The following is a 20480-nucleotide window of genomic DNA, read 5'->3' as shown; positions in this document are numbered from 1 at the left end:
AATTACAATCAACTTTCACAAAACAAGATTAACCATGTGATGTAAATACCTCGCTGGCTTATCACAGTTGTTTAGCTGATGCCTGTTTCTCATCGGTGAACCTTGTTGGAATCAGTTTCTAATCTCTGGATCTGTATTACACTTGTCTTGTACCAGGTAATATTCTTGTAAGTGCCAAGGCAACACACTATAATCAAATCAATATTTTCTTTGCCTTTTTTCCTGCAATACTTAAATTTAAGCTATCCATGAGATTTATACTTGTACTGCTACATCTTAGGGCACAAAGCAGTGGGTCTGGCTGAAAGCTCACTGATGCTTCTCTGTGCTGTGCCATGGACAGTTTCTATTTATGGACACATTATATCCTCATAGCAATCGATGATATAAAGAAATACTCCTTGGAAATTGTTTAACTCATTTTTAGCTGACTTTTAACACCATTTCAGATCTGCAAGGCTACCTGACACCAGGTTGTTAAACACCTGTACTCAGAACAACAACAGTGCGTGCTACATTCAATTAGAGTTCCTTGGTGAATCACAGAAAAACCCTGTCAAAACAAATTTTATAAAATTGTAATTCACCAGAGTAATGACTGAAGCCTTTTCAGATGTTTAATAAAGATGTGGATGAGGAGAAAGGCCTTGCTTCTCCCGGAGGAGAATCCTGCAGGGAGGCTGCATCAGAACTGCAGAGGCAGGACCTCCTCAGCCTGCCCGGGCAGGGACGGTGCTGTGCTGCAGCTCTTGGTATATCTGACCACCAAGTAGAGAGTCAATTCATCTCCATAACTTCAAGAAGAAATTTAATTTGTTTTGACCTATTCCCGAATTTTCAATCCATGATGACATGGGTCAATGATACAGCCACTGAGTTAAATGATAACAACTCATGTCTTTTGTGACCTGTTGGTTTAGGGCTTAGTTTTTCTAGAGCTGACAGGAAGATATGGATTCCATAGATAATTCATACCTGCCACTCAGAATGTTCCTTATAACAGGATAGTTCAATGTAATACAAAATTACGTTTTTCTTTTTTTGGGAAAAACACTAGCCATGAAAAATCAGCATGAGTTTTTGCTATGCATGCACATAAACATCTTACTGAAAGACATTCCAAGATACCAAACATAGCAGGAACCAGCAGAAGACAGACAGACAAAATCAGAAAAGAATATAACTTTTTTTTTTTTTTTTTTTTTAGAATCAGAATACAGAATTATTTTAAAGACTCATCACATAAAGTGGTGATTATCAATCTGTTCCCATCTGTAATCAACATTGAATGTCTTTCTGGAATATATACGTAAAGCAAAGACAAGTTGTTGGATCGGTCACAACATGATGGGAAGAAACACTCTTTTATTTTGACATTTTGAATTTTTAAATAAAAAAGGTGCTTATGCAAAATTTGAGTACCAACCCTCACTCCTAAACAACATTGCACAATAAATAAATGAAATGCCACACTTAAATGTAACCAAGTAAAAATATAAACTAATGCCTCATCTGTTTTAATGTTATGAATAGAGTTGTTTATTTGTGTCATACTTGTGATTCTTTGAATTGGCAATATGGCAAATATATTTGATATAAATGCATTTTTCTTAGCCCCTATCCTTCACAGTGTTTTCCCTTTAATGGCTGACTTTTGTTGCATGTTATATTTGCTTGTTTCTGGGGAGTCCTCACTTCCAGAACTACGGTTTGTATAGAAAACTGAATTCCCTCTAAAGAAATGTGCCAGCCCCCAACAACCTGACCTAAACCTTGAAAATGCCAGGCAGCAAATAAAAACATCATTATTAAAAAAAAAATAATAATAAATTTAAGCTAATCTGTTGGTTTTTGCTGCATAGCTCTCAGTTTTCTAACCATGAGAACGGACAATAGTGCACACTGTGCTTTCTTGTGGGTCCTCTTTGGGGTGGTTACTGCTTTTGCATTGGGGTCCTCAGTGACATTTTGAGCACAGAAAAACCTAAAGGTTCTTCTCTCCACAAAAGGTAGATTTAAGAAATGAGGAGTAAAGGGTAAATCCCTGCCCTTATGTGTCCAGGTCACTTATGGAGGAACAAATAGGGAGGCTGGGCAGGACCCTAGCCGACCCCATGGGCTGGAAGACCTCCAGACAGAGCACAGTGAGCTCTGCTCCCTCCTGGCTGCCAAGCTCCTGGGGACACCACCGCTGCACTCAGGGACACTGCTGGTGGCCAGCACCTCTCACACAGCTGGGACATGCCTGTGACTGCTCCTCAGGCAGGTCAGAGCCTTCTCCTCTCCTTGCCACATCCACACTGACCCCCCTGGGTTTAGTGCTTCACCATCACCAAGCTGAAAAACTGCGCTGCACAGGAGATGTGCTCTGCAGCAGGGACTGCATGGCAGGGGCTGAAACAGCCCCGTGCCACCCCTGCCAGGATAAGCCCTGCAAAGATGTACAGAGGCAGGCACACCGAGCCTGCTCGTGCCGTGCAGCTCCTCGCTGCGGCCCCGGGACAGCCACCTGCATCCTGCTTACCAGCAGTGATTGCCAGGCAGGGGCGGGTTTGCCCCTCTGATAATAGCCCTCGCAGACACAACGTGGTTTTATAAACAAGGCGAATATCCCTTACAATGCTTGTAGCAGTGAGACATTTCCTATTCCACCTGTTGTTGTTGTTGTTTGGGGGCTTGTAACTCAAGCTGCAATAGCTCTCCTCAGTATGCAGTAGGAGCAATGAACACCTAAATGTCCATCGCTCCTCCAACAATCAGACCAACCTCTTGGTGACTAATGGTATCTTTGACCATAGGAGTCCTTTTTTAATGCGTCTGAGCTGTTTGTCCCAGGCTAAACCCCTCGGCCCGTGGAGTGCTGCAGCCCAGCTATGCGCCGCTAATCCCCACAGGGAAGCATCTCCAAGAGTGTTTAAGATGATTCCTCTCGCTAACATCTAACACCAGCGGCTGAAGGGATCTGAGGGAGCTTTACAATTCTCTCCCCCCGGGATACAGCGGGGACAGCCTGTGCAGGATGAATCAACGCCATACGTCAAGCACTGTTTGTATATGTTTCAGCGTATCCAGGCAAAGTCTTTTAACTTTCCATCCTAGAGTCCGAGCAGTACTTTCCTGAATGTCAGCCAGGAAAATTTTGTAGATTTGGCAGCAAGACTGTGGGAAGCCTGGTTCAAGACCAGCCCTGAGTGCCGGAGCAGAGGCTTTATATAAAGAGAGAGAATCCAAACACCTTCCTTTGTTTCGCGCTACAAACGAATACAAATGGAGCCCTGAGATTGCAATCAGAACCTATTGTATAAGCACAGGCCTTTCCATTACTCCATTTCAGATTTTTGGCATGTAGAACCTCATTATTTTTCAGCTGGAAAACTAATTAAAATGATTTTTTTTTTTTTTATCGGAGCGTTAATGCTTTGGTTCTTGAGTACTCTGCTGGCTTCCAGCCATTTAATTTTGGTCCCTAGGGCAAAGCCTGACAAATTAAGATAAAGCCATTACTTAATGTTCCCCTCCCAAGAGAAAACAAGAAGTATTTCCTGTTCTTATTAATGGGATGAAGTTAATTTCCAGGCAAAATTTCGGTGTGATGGGGGCTCTGCCCGCAGCGCTCATGCTCCTCTGTGCTGGCTGCAGTGGGTGAGGCCGGAGGAGCTGATGGGCTTGCAACACCATGGGCTGATTTTCTCAAGTGCTTGGCCTCTGCCATCCAGCAGTCCTGCTCTCCTCTGCACCCAGCCTCCGATTTAGTTCTGCTTTGAGAGGCGTAATACTTAGTGCTGTGCTTCACCTGGCAGGAGAAGCCGTCCCCGGGGATCCCAAGCAGGTTACTCAGAACTGAGGAATGGGCACTGCCCAGTTCAAGTACATTCAGAGCAGCCAAGACCTGCTCTTTTTTTTTTTTTTTTGTACAGCATGTAGATAACAAAAGTTCATGCACTCATCAAGCATGTGTGGGTTTCTTTTATCATTATTATTATTTAAATGATCCCATGTCTCCCTCCTCCCCGGCTGTAACAGGTAACAAACAGCCTTTCCCATGGCAACGCCACCGGGTGCCAGCCCAAAAGGCAACAGGAAGGCTCCGTGAGCGAGCCGGAGCCATGAACCACGGCTCCTCGGGAGCACAGCCAGGATGATGCAAAGTGTTTAGAGGGGAAGCGGTAAAATAAACATGAAGGAAATGCAGCGACATGCCTGCAGTCCTGAGGGGACAGGCGCACAGCGGCACTGCTATGGTTTCCTCCCCGTTTGGTGCCCGCGATGCAAAGCACACGCCCCTGGGCCAGCAGAGCTCTGGCTGGCATCGCTTCATTCTTCTGTGTCCTCTTTGTAAAATTCCTGTGTCTAAACAAAGCTGACTCCATTGAAACCCAGCTCAATAGCAGAAGTTCCCCCAAATATTTTCCTAAAGCTGCCTTGTTTAGGGAAAGACTTGGCTGAACAAGGAGACTGTGTGCTGCTGAACTCTGTTATCTGAGATTTGTTGCCATGTTTGGGGCTGAAAGCAGATATTGCAAAACGTCCGTGGGCTCCCTGGAAGGGGCACCCAGCAGGCAGCCAGCATGGGCTGTGCCAGCATCGCTGGGTGGCAGAGCCAGGCTCTGGTCACTGTCCCTCACCGGCTGGGGGAATCACCTTTGTTGATGTTCTTTTAAAGAATGCTGCTGCTTAAAAAACAGGCATAGGAATTTAATATACCCTTTTAATTCCTTTTTTTTTTTTTTTATTTTTTTACCTAATCCAGCATTTTAGAAGAGAATCATTATTTTGTATTTCCATGCAGATATTTTTTGCACATCCTTGGTGTTTCTAATTGCAGTACAACGCTGCAACAGGTCATCTTGTCCTGCCACCTACTATTGTGCCGAATCCCACAGGGCAGTTGTGCCTTTTAAAGCAGCACACAAGGTTATGAAAATTGCAGAAGTGCATCCTGATACCATTTGGGATGACTCAGTGGACTAAAATGCAGAGCTGAGCAACACGGAGAGTCTGAAACACATTTTCTGCTAGAGCAGATAAGTTGTTACCATTATGGAAAAAGTCGTAATGCTCGGTGCTGTGTGACAAACATTACCTAAGCTGACATGATTCGAGCGCTCTTTTTCACTGTCCTTTCTGGGAACTACTTTTCAAAATGCTATCTTCCTGAAATGTTTTTGGGGAAAGATGCGAATGGCCAGTTTTGCCAATAGCTTAAGCAGATGCAGTTTCTGTACACTTTTAGTCAATAGGGAATTTGGTCCCTTTTTCTCTTTTTTTTGAGAAAAAAACTTTAAAAACCCAGCTGTGGCTGTTGCCCCAGATAAGGTCAAGGGAAAATACATGTCCTGCCTATGTTAAAAAATTCTTTAAGGCATTTTATTAGGAAATTCTTCTGCCTGCCTAGTTGTAAGGAGGGACTTGAGCCTAGCGGAAGTGTGAGAGCTAGGATGTACTTTTACAGTAACTGAGAAAATCACTAATTTGCTGAGCATTCCCATTTCCCATGGACAATAGCATTTTATTGAAGCTTAGCTGTAGTTTTTCCACTGACTCTTTACCCTCTCAAGTCTCCCTATGCAGATATACTGCATATGAATCGCCCTCAGTGGCCTGGATGTGAAAGCTGTGCATTTTCTGAGCCCCCACTGCTCAGAAGCTTGGGATGTGAAGAGAAGGTAGAAGCGGTGACCTGACCATGGAGAGCTGGTAAGTGAAAGAGAGGCAGTAAGGAAGTCTGTGAGGAAGAGCACTGCCCTGCAGCGGGCAGTAGCAGGGGAGGGCATGGGAAAATAAAAGAGGAAGGAGCAAAATGAGCTGTGAGCGAGATGATTCATGAGCCTATTGACCAGGGAAATCTTCTGGAGTGAGGGAAATAGGCAAAACCTGACTCTGGTCCTTATGATTTGTCACGCACTGTGTTGCACACATCCTTATATGTATTCTTATACATATATGTATATATACATATATATACACACGTATCAATATATACACTTTTTTGTTCTCCGTGCATTAGTAGTTTTGATCAGAAACGAACATGTGCACTCCTGCCTTCTCTTCCCAGTCCTCCATCTCCCATAGCACATGGATTGGCAGCGAGGGTGCTCCCCTGGGAGTACTTAGTGCTGTTATACCATTAAGTATTTTTCTATACATAAGCACTAGCTACACGGTTCTGAGACAGATGCCAAGCTCTTTTGCATTTGTACAGAAAGCTCCTAGGAATTTCTGGACGAAAAATATTTGGTGCTCAGCAGTGTTTGGGCATCCAGAGCGTAGGCAGACAAGAAGGAGAATTTAAAATCTGTTTTCCAACTCACACATCCACATTCCATGCTAAAGCTTTTCTGTAACCTCTCCAAACTTCGAAGTGCTTCACTTTTAACTGCTAGATAATATTTCATCAACTTGGGTGTTTGTATGAGATTTCTAGGAAGCCATCATTTTAGGCCAAGTTGATTAAAGGCACGTATTACTAACGCTGATGTTATGTTGCTTCTATTTACATTTCCAATAAATGAAGAGACAAGCCAAGCTGAACTGCTAAGGTGAAAACTCTTCTACTGTCAAAATGTCATCCATTGCCGCTGATAAATATATTTTCCATGGATTTGCTACTCCATACAAAGACTAGCAAAAGAAAGGATTGGCAATTTTGCCAAGTACACCCAAAGTCACAGGGAAGCTGGAGAAGAGAGGAAGCGCCTCTGTTTCACAACCCTGGGAAATCTTAAAGTCCTGAGGGCCACAGTCTTCGTCAGAATCCAACATTTTATCTTAGGATCAGATGTCCAAATGAGTCACTTCATCTGAATTGCTTAGGAGCATAAACAGGCTTAGGGTATAATTGTTCTGCAGAAAGAAGGAATGATAGTAGCACCTGCCAGCTTCATCCAGTTTTCACAGGCAACCATAGCAGGAAAGACACAGCAGCCTGGGATGCTGGAAAGTTGTTTAAGCATGCTAACATCCACATGGCCTCATATTCTCTGCTGTGTTTAACTGCCTTTGCTTTTTGTGTGGAAATCATAAGCTAAAGTTTTTGCCCCAAACTTTTATTTCCCCCTTATTGTGGAAAGGTAAATTCCCAACATGAACACATATGGTGTTAATAGTGGACAACCACACTGTAAATTGCACTACGGGTAAAATAACCAGGCAGAATTAACAGGGAGCTCCAAAGGGCAATATTTATCCAAAGAGGTTAACTTACAGGAAAAAAACATCTGAGGTCAAGATGTATGATTTATTGTTTAATAGTTTGTAGCCTATAGAAAAATGCAGAGATGAAAAAATAAAGACATAAAATATGACGCTGTCAAGTTCACTTTCTGAGTCCATTTCATTGTAGCACTTTTTCCCCACAGGTCACAAGAAAGTGATTTTGTGTGCTAGGCCGAGAAATTATTGGACTGCACAAACAGGTTTCAAAGGATTTTCTGAAATATGTTGTGGTTTCTCTCGTGATGATCCTTTCTTTTTGTATTGGGTGTTTTTTGTTTGTTTGTTTGTTTATTTGTTTTGCTTGCTTGTTTGTTTTTGTTTTTGCTTGTTTTTTTGTGTGTTTGTTTTAGTTGATTGTGTGTCACTGAGCACTCAGCAGGATCTGCACAGGTGACTTTGCAGTCTGATGGCTTCTCTCCACCCTCAGGACAAATGCAACAAGGGAGGAACATGGGTTGAAGTCCCTGCTGGACAGCCCAGTTTGTTTTGTGAGCAGCACAGGGCCTGTGTATTCAGGTGACTGTGTTCCCTGTATAAAACCACACAGTACCTGTTTCTTGTATAGTGTGCACAGTTCTGATTTCCTAATCTTAAAAAGCATCTGGAAAACATCAAGAAAAATTCTCCCTACATGACCCCAGACATATGGAACTGCTTCCATATCAGGAACCTGGACAGTTAAATGGACAAGCACACAGCAGCTCAAGAACAAAGAATATTGATGGAGACTTGACAAAAGACCCCAATGTCATAAATGATGGAGAGAAAATATTGGGAAGTGCCTCATAGAGCTATGAAAAATGCTGCTGCAGCTACAAATTTACAGAGAAAGCAACCAGATAGACCACTGGAAGAAAAGGCCACCAAGGGCTGTGCTGTACAAAGATGCCACCAAAAGCTACGAAAAACCCTCATGCTGGAAACAAGGAAAACATGCTGAGCAAGTACAGTCGCACATTTGCTTTGCCCTTACATACTTCCCTTCGCACCCACTTAGAGCCAGGGACAGGTTACTTGGCTAGGCAGATCTTTCATCAAGCCCAGCAGAGAGTGGCTTACCATCCTACATCCATCTTCTGGAGTGGACCGAGTGGATCATGTGCCTTCCATAAAGCATTTGAATAGCTGACAACATTCAATTACCAACATAATGACATGAGCTATATTTTAACCAATAGTTTTTGGAAGGAAACTTCCACAGACGGGATGAGCTGTCCTGCTTGGCATCTTCTCTATCATTTCTGGTGTCCTTTGTGCCACTCCTGTAGCTATTCAGGATAGAGTAGAGTGATCTTCCCTGCCCCAGGTCAATTTGAAGGCCAGAAAGACCCATCCGAGATATTTTGAACAACACTGATGTGTGTACCAGACAGCTGGCTGGAGCACGAGATCAAGAAACTCTGCTTCCTACTGCCTGGGGTTAAGTACAACAGAGAGACCAACTCTGAGCTGGGAAAAAAAATAAAAAGAGAGAGAAGCTGGACAAAAATGTTGTTGGCATTGTCAGGCTTAACAATCATCTCATAAATAACCCTAATGTCAAAAGGAAGTAAGCAGAGTTGGGCTACTTTAAATAATTTTCAGCAAAAGCCTGCAATGACATCTTGCTATGCTGGAAAGTTAGGTATAGAAATACATTGTGCCTTTGAAAAAGCATTTACTTACTAATCCCATGGATTTTAGATCTTTCTGGTAAAAGACTTCCAACAGTACAAACAGCATATTATCATGTCTGGAAAAAAAAAAAAAAAAAAAGACAAAAAGAGATGTGTTGGTACTTAATATCTTTAGAAACATATTTTTTACAAATATGAGTAATCAAATGCTTCAAGCTGGGAGAAAACTGGGAAGAAATATGGCTTAAAGCATTTTAGAGCCAGAGCTATCAAAATGCACTTCCAGTACACCCTGACTTCCCATGAAGTTCTCCATATTGAGCTCCCCATCAGAAAACGGAGGTAACAGACTGAATGAAACTGACGCTTTCGGTGGACCCCAAGCATCCAAGCTACCAGAAGGAATCAGACTTGATGTCATCCCTGCGCTAATGTAGCCATAGATACTCAGTTTCAATATACAAATCCAAGAGAAGTATTTACCAAACAGGAACTCCTGACTGACTAAATCATTACTTCTTAACAATCCTTCATTATGAAAAACAATCCTAATTTTAGGCCTAGATTCAGTTCCAGTTAAAGCCATACAGCCACCTCCCAGGAAATGTTTGTTTTCCCTACATCGAATAAAATGGAGATCCATAAAGCCTTTTAAGTTTTTCTCATGAACAGTTTCTTTGGTTATCTTTCAGCCTAGGGTTGAGAGCAACACCTTTCTTCTCTTTGATTTTGACTCATCAGCCATCAGATATAGACATGCATAACACGCATAACATTTCTTCCATAAATTGTTTTTGAGGCTTTTTTTTTTCCTTGTCCGTCAGTGACTCATGCAACAGAAAGAACCCTGCAGCATTTACTTGCTTTCATTCAGGAGTGGCACTATCTTCCATTCAAGTGCGTTTGGATGCTTTTAGCAATTAACTCAGGACTAGATTATGATTGTGTGTGCCTGGGGCACTCAACACACAGGATGCTCTGCACTCCCAAAGTGAGGCTGAGCAGTGCCAGCAATGCTACCACAGGTAATACTTCAGCAAGCTTGGAAGATAAATTGTGTGCAACACGTCAGCGAAGCAATGTCATTTTAATCACCCTAACCTGAATTTTCTTCTCCATCTACCAGGTCCGTCAGCACAGCCTCCAGATCTCAAAGAGGGCTGGCCCTCATGGGTGCTGCTATTGCCAGCAGCCTTAAGGCAGGCCCTCCACAATGACATCTGCATTTCAGAGCCCTGTCCCCACTCAGCTCTTCTGTGCGTTTCAAGCACTCCCAAGTATCTTTTCTATATATAAGGGCACAAGAAATCTCATATGCCATGTTTTTTCTACATACAAGACAGACTTTTTCCTGCTCCTTATATGTTCCAAAGCAAGCCCAGGAGAAACAATACCCTTTTACTCTACTACCCAAAAGAGAAAGGGCTGTAGGAGCTGGGGCAAGCATCCAACGCAGTTCAGAGAGCAGGAACTGACAAAAGCTGGAAGCATCTGGGCACTCTCCAGCTTCTAAACCTGCAGCCGCAGGATCTAAATACTTCAGTGGTGAATACCTCCTTCTGGAAAATCCCCATTGCATAAATGGAAAAGTAGTGAGTTGACACATGCAGACGCGCATACCAGTAGAGGAATGATAAGTACTCATATCTGTATTTGAAAATATTCCTTCTCACTTTTTTTTTTCTTTTTTCTCTCAGATGCACAGGGGAGACAGAACAATCATTTTCCCCAAAGTAAATCCTTTGCCAGGTTCTAATGCACATCCCTGTAGCGTGCATGCAGCTATTGCCATCAAATGTTGTGTGTTTCCTCAAGTATGGTGTTTACTGTACCGTCAGTAGTAGTAGTAAGTATCTCCACTTATGAAGAACACGGGAAAAATCACAGTGGAAAGCAAACAGTCTTTTCTGTGTGTGCCTTACTACACATTGCTCTGCGTTTAAGCTAAATCAGGCAAGTCAATAAATTTGTGGAGTACTGATAAGAACTCAGTTCTTATAATTTGAATATTATAGATAAATGTAATGACTATAGAAAACCAAGAAGTTTAAAAGGGACCTGTAACCTTAGCTGAAATGCCAGGACACAGCACAGAATGGCTGTAGTAACTGTTTTCCTCAGGTTAAGCCTGGTGCTGCTTTCTGAATGGTTGATTTAGATATCTACATAGGCAAATGGTGCCATATGATTATTGAATTAAGTATAAACATACCCAAATATGACAGAGTACTTTTTTCTTTTTTCTTTTTTTTTAACATGCATTAGTGGATCCTCTGTTAAGTTTATAACTAATTATTTATATTCATTGATCACCCAGGTGCTATAAAATCTCTCAAAGCTAGACTTTGTTTGCACAGTGTAAACTCAGGAAACTCTGGCACAAGCCATCTTCCCTCCAAATGAACCCTATGTTTGCTCCAAAACCTCCACCAAGGAAACCTCCACTCCCCTGGGGCTCATGGCCCAGCTGTGTGCAGGGAGGGGCTGTGGCTGTCCAGGACACCAGCTGTCTGGGGAAAGCTCCAGCTGAAGGCCTTCTGCAAAACTGAGGCAGCTTCAAAAGGAAAAGTACAAGGTACCATGAAGGGGGAATGCCACCAGCAGCTGGGACTGCTGCTCCAAGCATAGCAATGCTCTGCTTTAACCCCTCTGGACACACAAAGCCCTGGGTGTCCTGGCACCCACGCCATTGCCACGCAGCAGAGACCTGAGCAGCAAGATCTAATTTCAAATAACTAGATGTGTTTAAAAGAATAAGAGATAAAAAATATATTTTATTAACAGAAAATATATATACAAAGAGAATAAAATACAAGAGAAAAAACACCTCGACAATGAATGTTTTCCAGTGATGGGCAAAATGATAGCAATGTATAAAGCCCATGAATCATTTTGAGGTGTTCAGTCAGATGGATAAAATATTATTATTCCAATGTAGTATTCCAATGCATACTACATTGCATTTGAAATGGCTTTGTAATTTCCTGCCTATTGCTACCCTTAGGTCTCTTCTCTATTGCTGCTTTCCAATTATCTTTTATTTTTCTTCTTGAATATATGTTTTGAATTCATTTTTTATCTGCTATATCAGCCCACAATTCTCCAGATTGAATCTTATTTTGTTATTTCCTGTCCACATTTCTACGATTACGACTTTATTGCTCTGTAAAGCTGAAAATGAGAAAAAAAAAGTATAAAACATCATGTCTTGTTTGTATTTATGTCTGAAAACAAATAGCACGTGTTTCAAGCACTTTCCAAAGAATCTTAGGGAGTTGTCCTACATTCAATAGCATGCATATAGATTAAAAAGATTTCATAATCATATGAAATCTTATAAATCTTACAAAGACTTTCTAATCACCTTTTGATTTACAAGTCATGCTCTTGCCAAAAGGAGGTGGGAAAAAAGCAGCTTTTCCAGACTAAGAGACAGAGAACATCAAGGTCAACCGCACTCTGGGAAAATTCTCAGTACTGCTGTTTACTCCTCGAAGAATGAAAAAGGGACTGATGGAGCCCCTAGGCCACCACCTCTCTGCTCCATCACAAGCAGAACTGCCCTGAATGGCCACAGAGCTTGACCTGTTCTGAAGACTGAGGATTCGGAGCACCAGAGGTACCCTCAGATGAGGTATATGTGTATACCTGTATAACAGAAAAAACAGAAGCTACTTTACTTTTGACATCTAATTTATTGTCAGCTCTGTTCTGGAACAAGTGCAGCACCTGTATTCAGACCTTTAATGAAGTTGTACACAACCAATCATGGAATCATAAAATAGAATCATAGAATATCCTGAGTTGGAAGGGACCCACAAGGATCATCAAGTCCAACGCTTGGCTCCACACAGGATCACCCAAAACTGAGACCATCCCTCTGAGAGCACTGTCTAACGCTCCTTGAACTCCGGCAGGCTCGGTGCTGTGACCACTGCCCTGGGCAGCCTGTCCCAGTGCCCGACCACCCTCTGGGTGCAGAACCTTTCCCTAACCCCCAGCCTGACCCTCCCCTGTCCCAGCTCCATGCCGTTCCCTCGGGTCCTGTCGCTGTCCCCAGAGAGCAGAGCTCAGCGCCTGCCCCTCCGCTCCCCTCGTGAGGGAGCTGCAGGCCGCCATGAGGCCTCCCCTCAGCCTGCTCTGCTCTGGGCTGAACAAACCAAGGGACCTCAGCCGCTCCTCATACGTCTTGCCCTCTAGACCCTTCACCATCTCTTCAGCCCTCCTTCGGACACTCTCTAATAGCTTTATGTCCTTCTTATTACTGTGGTGCCCAAAACTGCCCACAGTACTCGAGGTGAGGCCACACCAGCGCAGAGCAGAGCAGGACAATCACGTCCCTGCCGGCTGGCAGCGCTGGGCCTGATGCACCCCAGGGTACAGCTGGCCCTCCTGGCTGTCAGAGCACACTGCTGGCTCAAACTCAATGTGCTGTCAAGCAGAATGCCCAGAAGCAGTAACTTGGTAACAAGTTTTATGGAAAGTCTTGTGGAAAATCTTATGGAAAAGACGCTTTCCATTTATCTCGTAGTATCTGAAGGTACAGTCTTACCATTAATATTTTTTAATATTTCTGTTAGTGAAGAAGTAACTAACAAGGTATAGGAAAAAAATAATAAATTACTAAAGCCGCCAGAAGTATGATTTTTGCTCTTTTTTTCTCCAGGATGTATTTTCAGTTGGTTGCTAAAATAAACAAATAAATAAAGAAAAATTAACATCTATTATGATTTTTATAGAGTTTTAAAAATCTATAACTAGCTTTTCTAAAATTGATGTCACTTGCAGGCAGATGAATAATTAGTATTTAAAAGAAGAAAATCAATTAAAATTCTTTAGGGGTTATTAAATTGACTTTCACACACTCCTGTCTGTACAAGAGATGACTTGAGCTGTATAGTGAATTGCTTTTATAACTGTTTCTCTGTCATTTTAAGTTACCTGAGTGTGGGGGAGGCTATTTGCCTTTCTTAGGTTTCTTTTTATTTTGTTTTCATCAATCCAACAACTTCTGTGTATTCATCTGTTTTCAAAGCCACAGGTTCCCTGATGAAGTATGGTAATATAGTAGCATCAGAAAGAAAAAGATGTTCTCAAATCTCCACCTCTCTGTCTTGTGAATTACAGCAGCCACTTAATAAACTTCAGTTTTATTTTACTAATCTAAAATATAACTTGGCATATACTGTTTGCCAGTTGTTGTACATTTCCCAGAGTAAGTACATTTTGTGTGTTGATGAAGCACCATGAACAACCCACTCTTAGCCTTATTTGGATTAAAATTTACACCATGCCATATCAGATCATTCTTTCATTTGCATTTTCATTTGCTTTGTTCACTTATTGGATCCAGATATCAGCAGTGTCCTGTATTCTCTTAATTAATACAAATAGTTATATGCCTGGAAAGATAAGATCTAGTCCTCCTATGCTGGGAGATATTTTAGAATATTTTCAAGTCAAAATGCTGACATTAGAGTCTCTCTCCATCCCAAAGGAATTGTAAATCTTGTTTGTAATTAACTGTCATAACTCACAGAGTATAAAGCCCGCCACATACCACAGCTCCAGAGTTTCCTAAGTGAACATTATTTGGCTTTGCATGGGAAACTTGCGACTGCATATAAACACATTGTTAGCAACAAACAATGTAACAGTTCAGCTTTACATTAGGTTAAACCTTCGCCCCTTATGTGAGTTTATGTAAGGATTCTCTACACATTTTCTGCCTGAACTCTGTGAAATGCTGCAGGAGAAGTGGGACTTCAGGATCCTCTGAGACAAAGCCACTGTGCTCGTGTCATTCTTCACTTTTATTAGAAATGCCTGAGACAGTAAAACCTCAGTGGACTATAACTGGAAACATACAGATTTTGTCATAGAGCAGGAGGAAGAGGCTGATGTTATATTGTTTGTAAACTTATAAATACTATGGTCCCACATATCTAACTAGAAGGAGCAAAGCCCACCAAAACTGCAGGTTTTGAGATTCCAGCTTTAGCATTTTAAATGAGGCTCTCTCCATTGACAATAGCATGAGAAGAAAAACATTTTTTTTTTCTTTTAGCTCAGTTCAGATCCCAAGCCATCATGCCCATTCAGATCAAAAAACTCAGGAGAAATACAAGATTCAGAAAACATCCTCAAAGGTAGCTGTCTACAAAGAGGAATGTTAACTGAAACAAAGTAATTGAAATGGTTCTTGGAAAAATTCACCATGCCGTATTCTTCATTTTCACTCCATGAGCTTAAAGTTTCATAGACAAAAATGTCTTCTGGTAATGTAACCACAAATTATGTTGTTGAAAGTAGTTAATCTCTCCAGGTCACTGATGAGTATTCACTTACAGTGGAATATCTTGTAAGAAGAACTTTTTATATATATATCAATGTCACACTGAGCAGCTTGTTAGAGAAACTCAGCTTACCGTCTTTTTGCCTTGTGGCTGTTACAGAAAATGAACTCTATCCATATTTATTCCATATTTTTATTACAACTCAGCAGGAAGAAAATCTATGTGCTGCTGTAAGCACTGCAGTCTGGGGACAAAGCCAAGATGATCTGGACTAAGATAGGCCCTCGTTCATTCCTGTCTATTATTTGGGCCTGACAAAATGTGGTCAGAAGCTACTTATCTGCTGGTGATAAAAGATGAGCCATGCACAAAACCCTGTGCTTGGAGGACATACACTTTGTGGCAACAGTCATAGGGGAGATTCCCAGTTGCTGGCCAGCTGAGGGCATCAGGACAAAAAAAAAATACTTTTCACTACAGATCACTTCTGATTCCATCTTTTAGATCTTCCCAGGATATAAATGATAATAATTTATATTAAGGAATCAATTATTGTCTTCCCTTCTCTGCTGACCAGTAATAATAGTGCCATACCTTTGATAACTTTTACGAGCAAGTAAATAATTCATCCGTTGGAGATTACACTGGTCTGAAGTAGAAACCACATCTCTAATAAGGCAGGCCCAAACTTCAGACATTAGTTCCCCCTATGCAAAAGGATTTGTTGCTCATACCTATACCATCAATATGATAGTCTCTCCAGCCAAAGAAACTTTTTTTCAAAGCATTGTGTGACCTTCCCAAGATGCTTCTTTGTATCCTATCCTCCACTTCCCATTAGCATAGCCTAAAGGTTCAGCAAATAGGCGTTTGTTCTGTATTTGAAAAAATCTCATTTTAGTCATAAAACTCTAATTATTTCACAAATCTTCTATCATCTTGTTCACTTCCCATTGAAACTTTCTTTCTTCCTTGCTGGCTTGATGTCCTTGAACTTACGGGAAAAAAAAATAAGACAGAGAGTAAGAAAGTGTGAGAAACACAACCCCCAGTTAATCAGCACTCAAACTAGACTGTAACACCTTACTACAGGAAATATATTGCCTATTTTAACTTTTGAGGTTTTGACATGCCCCTGCCATAGGACACCTGAAAATCTGTCTGTGAACAAGAAGGCATACTGTGTATTCAGGTGACGTATTAGATTATTTGGCACTAACATCTGGCACACCTGACAACACAGAGTGCTGCTGGCCAGAGTCAAGTGTCAGACTTACATAACTTTCACACCATTGATGTAGCAGTAGGAAAATATTCTCTTTCCGTGGAAATTGCTACTGACATTTTTATTTTGTTTTAACATTCTCAGAATTATATCTTTCAAAATAATTTTGGACGCTTGCATTATGAACCCAGACTTCTACTGTTATAGAAGATGTGTAAGTGATACTCCATAACATTATGGTCACTGCATGAATTGCTCAGTATTAGCCATCAGTATGAATACTGATAGATAATAATATTCTCAAATTACTTTATATTGGCTTTTTTCTAAGATAAATGAAGGGATCTAAGGGAATTCGGCATGGAGGGAATTCGGTTCTTGGGATCAGGGAAAGGTACACGCAGATGCCGAGAATATGCAGCTCACCCACTGTTTTTAAGATCAAGTTTTCTATGAAATATTTTTATGCTTAACAAGGCAAAGTTTTGGGAAGAGAGAACATCTTTAAAAAGTAATTTGTGTATTAAGTATTTTTGCATAATACCTGAGCTTTATTCTACTAAAAGGTAGTTACAGGTTTCTTCTATCCTTGGAACATCACAGCTGGAGCAATTCTGCAGTAAGTACCTTATTTAAAGCAAAGGTAGAAGAGCTTTGAAGGCTGCTTAATTGTGCACCTGTACCAGCCCACACCCTGGAGAAGCTGGCATCCTCTGCACAAAGGAGGTACCTTCAAAAGGACAAGAAGGTTCTCAGACCATGAAGATCAAGGTATTCTTTCATTTTAACTAATACAGCTGCTGTTTAAGTAAAGAATAGACCATTGCCTCTGTGATTGAAATGTAACAATTTTGGAAAGTCTTCTCAATTAAACATGATGCTTTCTTTTCAACAGCTAAAGCAAATTTTATCAGTATATAACTGAAAACAGCAGTTAATAAGTTGTAAGTCATTACAAAAAGCCATTTAAAAAAGACTATGTCAGCCAGAAACATTGAGTACGGATGTAACTGTAGAGGCTATGGTCTGGAGTTGAGTCACATGTTGGGTCAAACCCAAGTGTGTTGGCATTTACATCTGCCCCCGAACAACCAGTTCTAGCCCATGATGAGGATGTGCTCAGTGTCACAGCAGGGAGGATTTTCAGACAAGGGAGTGCTCACACAGGGCTCTCCAGCTGTCACTAAAAAGTGCATTGTTAGTAGCCCTGCTAACAATTATTTTGCCTGGATCCCCTTGCTGTCAGATCCTAGAAGATCCCACTCAAGAAGTCTGATGAGTGAGGATCAGGTAAGTTCAAATGAAGGCTCACCAATCAGTTATTGTTATTATTACCAAACCGTATCTCCTTGAAGTTTCCTTCAAAGATGCAGGGAGTTATAATAGCAGGCTTCAGAATCTGAAAATCTGTAAAAGACAATTTTCTGAATCAAAGCCTAGAAAAGCATTGACCTTTTGACACTGCCTATTCTTGGATGTGTCTTCCTCTTCCTTCTTCGCGTGGTCTGTGTGGGTATGTGAAAGACGCATGGGAGGCTTATTTGGAAAGGCAAGGCAAAAGTCTCTAGATGACAGACTGTGAGAGCGAGGAACATGACTAATGAAGTTTCATGTGAGAGAATCAAGTGCTTCTTCAAAATTGGCTCTTCCTAACACTAGCTATGATCTAAATGTGAAAAATGTAGAACAGAAGCTTTGTTATGTTGTTGAAGGCTGTCTGAGAGCTGGGATTTAAGAAGTCCAGTAGTGCCTCCTCCTAAAAGCCTTCTAGCCTGAAATCTAAGCCCAATCTGATCCCCTTCGGGAGAGTTGTGTTGTGCTAACTCTTCAAACAGACCCCTTTTCTGAAATTGAGCAAAAGTAATCTCAGGTGGTTTAGGCAGTCTATAAACTAGTTATTGGGCAGCTCATCCTTTATCAGCTGGCAAAATGTCCCATGAGAGAACTGTGTTCCACTTGTCTCCTTCCCCTCTCCTTTTTTAGCAATGGCAGAATTCAAAGTGCAATCCACAGTCCTCACAGCCAGCACTTCCTGGGGCCGCCTCTGCTCTGTCTGTAAGAACAAACTGATGGAGGTACTTTCTCAGACTCACTGGGACTGAAAGAGAGCAATTAGGAAAGTGGTAGATCTGTACTTGTTTAATATTCACAGTATTCCCCAGTTATAACCAGATCACCTCCTAATTTCAGAGGCTGTCAAGTCCATCCTGAACACTTGCCCTTGCGGTCCTCATCCAGCAGAGCTTTACACCACCATGACCATCGCACAGGCACAATCTGACACTTGAGAGAAGCTGGAGAAGAGATCTCTGGGAAAGCAGAACAAGGTGGTGTATGGGGAGGAAGGGAATGGTGTTTTTTTTTGCTTTTTTTTAAAAAGCAGAAGAGCTGTCAATCATTACAAAGCATTTAACCTTTTGGTAGGTTTCCCCTGTGCACAACAGATTCTTCCTCCCCTGCCCTCCATCCCTTCTGCCCCCTTTAGGTGTATCAAATCCCAAAGCATCTGTCAGGACTGGATTCTTACTGGGGGATGGAAACTGCCCAGGGGAGAATACTTTTATTGGGTTTTCAAGTCTGTTAGCTGCTGTGCTTGAAGGAAGAGCTGATGGCATTGGTCTTCCCTGTCTCTGGGGCTCTCCTCAAGGCTCACCGTCTGGCGGGCGTGCACTCTGTGGTTGAGAGGCCCACCCTTGCACCAGACATCCAGCATCTCATCCTCATCTGCAAGTCAAGCAGGACAAGCCTGAGCTACAAGCTCACAGAAGTCTGGTTTTAGCGTTTCCCTGAACCTGTGGGATTTTGTCACTTCGGCTTGGCTGCCTTCCTTTGAAGGTCATGTTATGGTGTCTACCTCACCCTCATCCAAACAAGCCAAATTCTCAGGGGCTCATTATCTGTTTTGCCATACCTGTGTTTGCATCTTCAACAGATTTCCTCAGATCATAATAACAGTTATCATACTTTCCCTTGCTCAACTTCAAGAGCAGAGCATGCCTTGACCTCTCTTTTGGGAAGCGCCTTTGGTTCATACATGGGAGCCTCTTCACAATCCATTTTAATGACCTGAAAGAGCAACTCGAAAAGGAAGAAGAAAGGAGAGGAAAAATGTAGTGCACCCTTAAAGGGCATGTGCTGTTTGTTCTACCTCTCTTTATGGTGTCTTTTTCAAAAATCAGACATAAAGATAGATGATTTAAAAAATGTAATAGCATCCCCTTGGCTTCTGAGTTGTGCTTTAACATGTAGTATAGCATACGGAAATGCACATGAAACAAACACAGTAAGCTGTCCACCATCTGCAGTCTGGATTCAATTTTTTTCCATGCTTCCTCATTTCTGAGAAGAAAAGTGGAAAATCTCTGATGTGCTCCACATGTTTGCTTTACACAGTGTCACATACCGATCCTGGCAGAGCAAAGGCACGTTGATAAAACTGGCTTACACGGGCTCAAGTGATTTTTTGTTGTTGTTGCAAAAAAATAAGACAAGCCCTTTTAGTTTGTCATTTATCTCCTAACCCTCTGATAAAAGTGGATATGCTTTCTGTGATTTCTTCAATGCTGAAGGAAAATGTAGCGCGCAGAGAACTTTCACTACTTACAGCTCATTTTGGTAGCTAATGGTGTTGAAAACCCAGACGGGCAAGCAGCTCAGACAGCAAAATAGCCTTCCCCTCCATTCGGCCACATGGCAATTCACAGCCCAAAGGATTACTTCTGATTTTTAGGGGACCCCCCGCAAAATCAGAATTCCAGCTACTGCCAGCAACTGTCTTTAATTACAGCCAGCGCTTAACAGATGCTATATTGTTACCCATGCTGATAAAGGGAAGTAAAGCAAAACCTGCCTGTCCCAAACCATCCCCGGAGCATCCTGGAAAGTCCCGTGGCCAGCAGTGCTGGGAGGCAGCCTGCCCTGCAGACCTCAGCCTGCCCAGCACAGCCTTCTCCAGCCCTACGGTCTGCTTGTCTCAGCCGCCTCTCACCTGGGCTCTCGGGACGTATTGCAGTACCACTATGACTGCAAGCAGACCAAAATAATGCAGAAAAATTTATGTGAGCTTTAAATGGAAAAATGCACATTATACCTGATGATACAGATTGAAGATTTCTATATCTTTATATT

At 41.9% G+C, this 20480-nt stretch overlaps 1 long non-coding RNA gene across 1 annotated transcript; it reads left to right on the top strand.

Moving 5' to 3' along the window:
- Positions 1-16761: 16761 nt before the first annotated feature.
- Positions 16762-20174, top strand: LOC308189749. The gene is made up of 3 exons (XR_013946573.1): positions 16762-17123; positions 18543-18679; positions 18797-20174. It is a non-coding gene; the product is annotated as an uncharacterized lncRNA (long non-coding RNA).
- Positions 20175-20480: the final 306 nt, after the last annotated feature.

This window comes from Anser brachyrhynchus, assembly GCF_964034855.1.
Source record: "Anser brachyrhynchus genome assembly, chromosome: 1".
NCBI classification, from domain to species: Eukaryota; Metazoa; Chordata; class Aves; order Anseriformes; family Anatidae; genus Anser; species Anser brachyrhynchus.
This window is presented reverse-complemented; position numbering and strand designations above follow the sequence as displayed.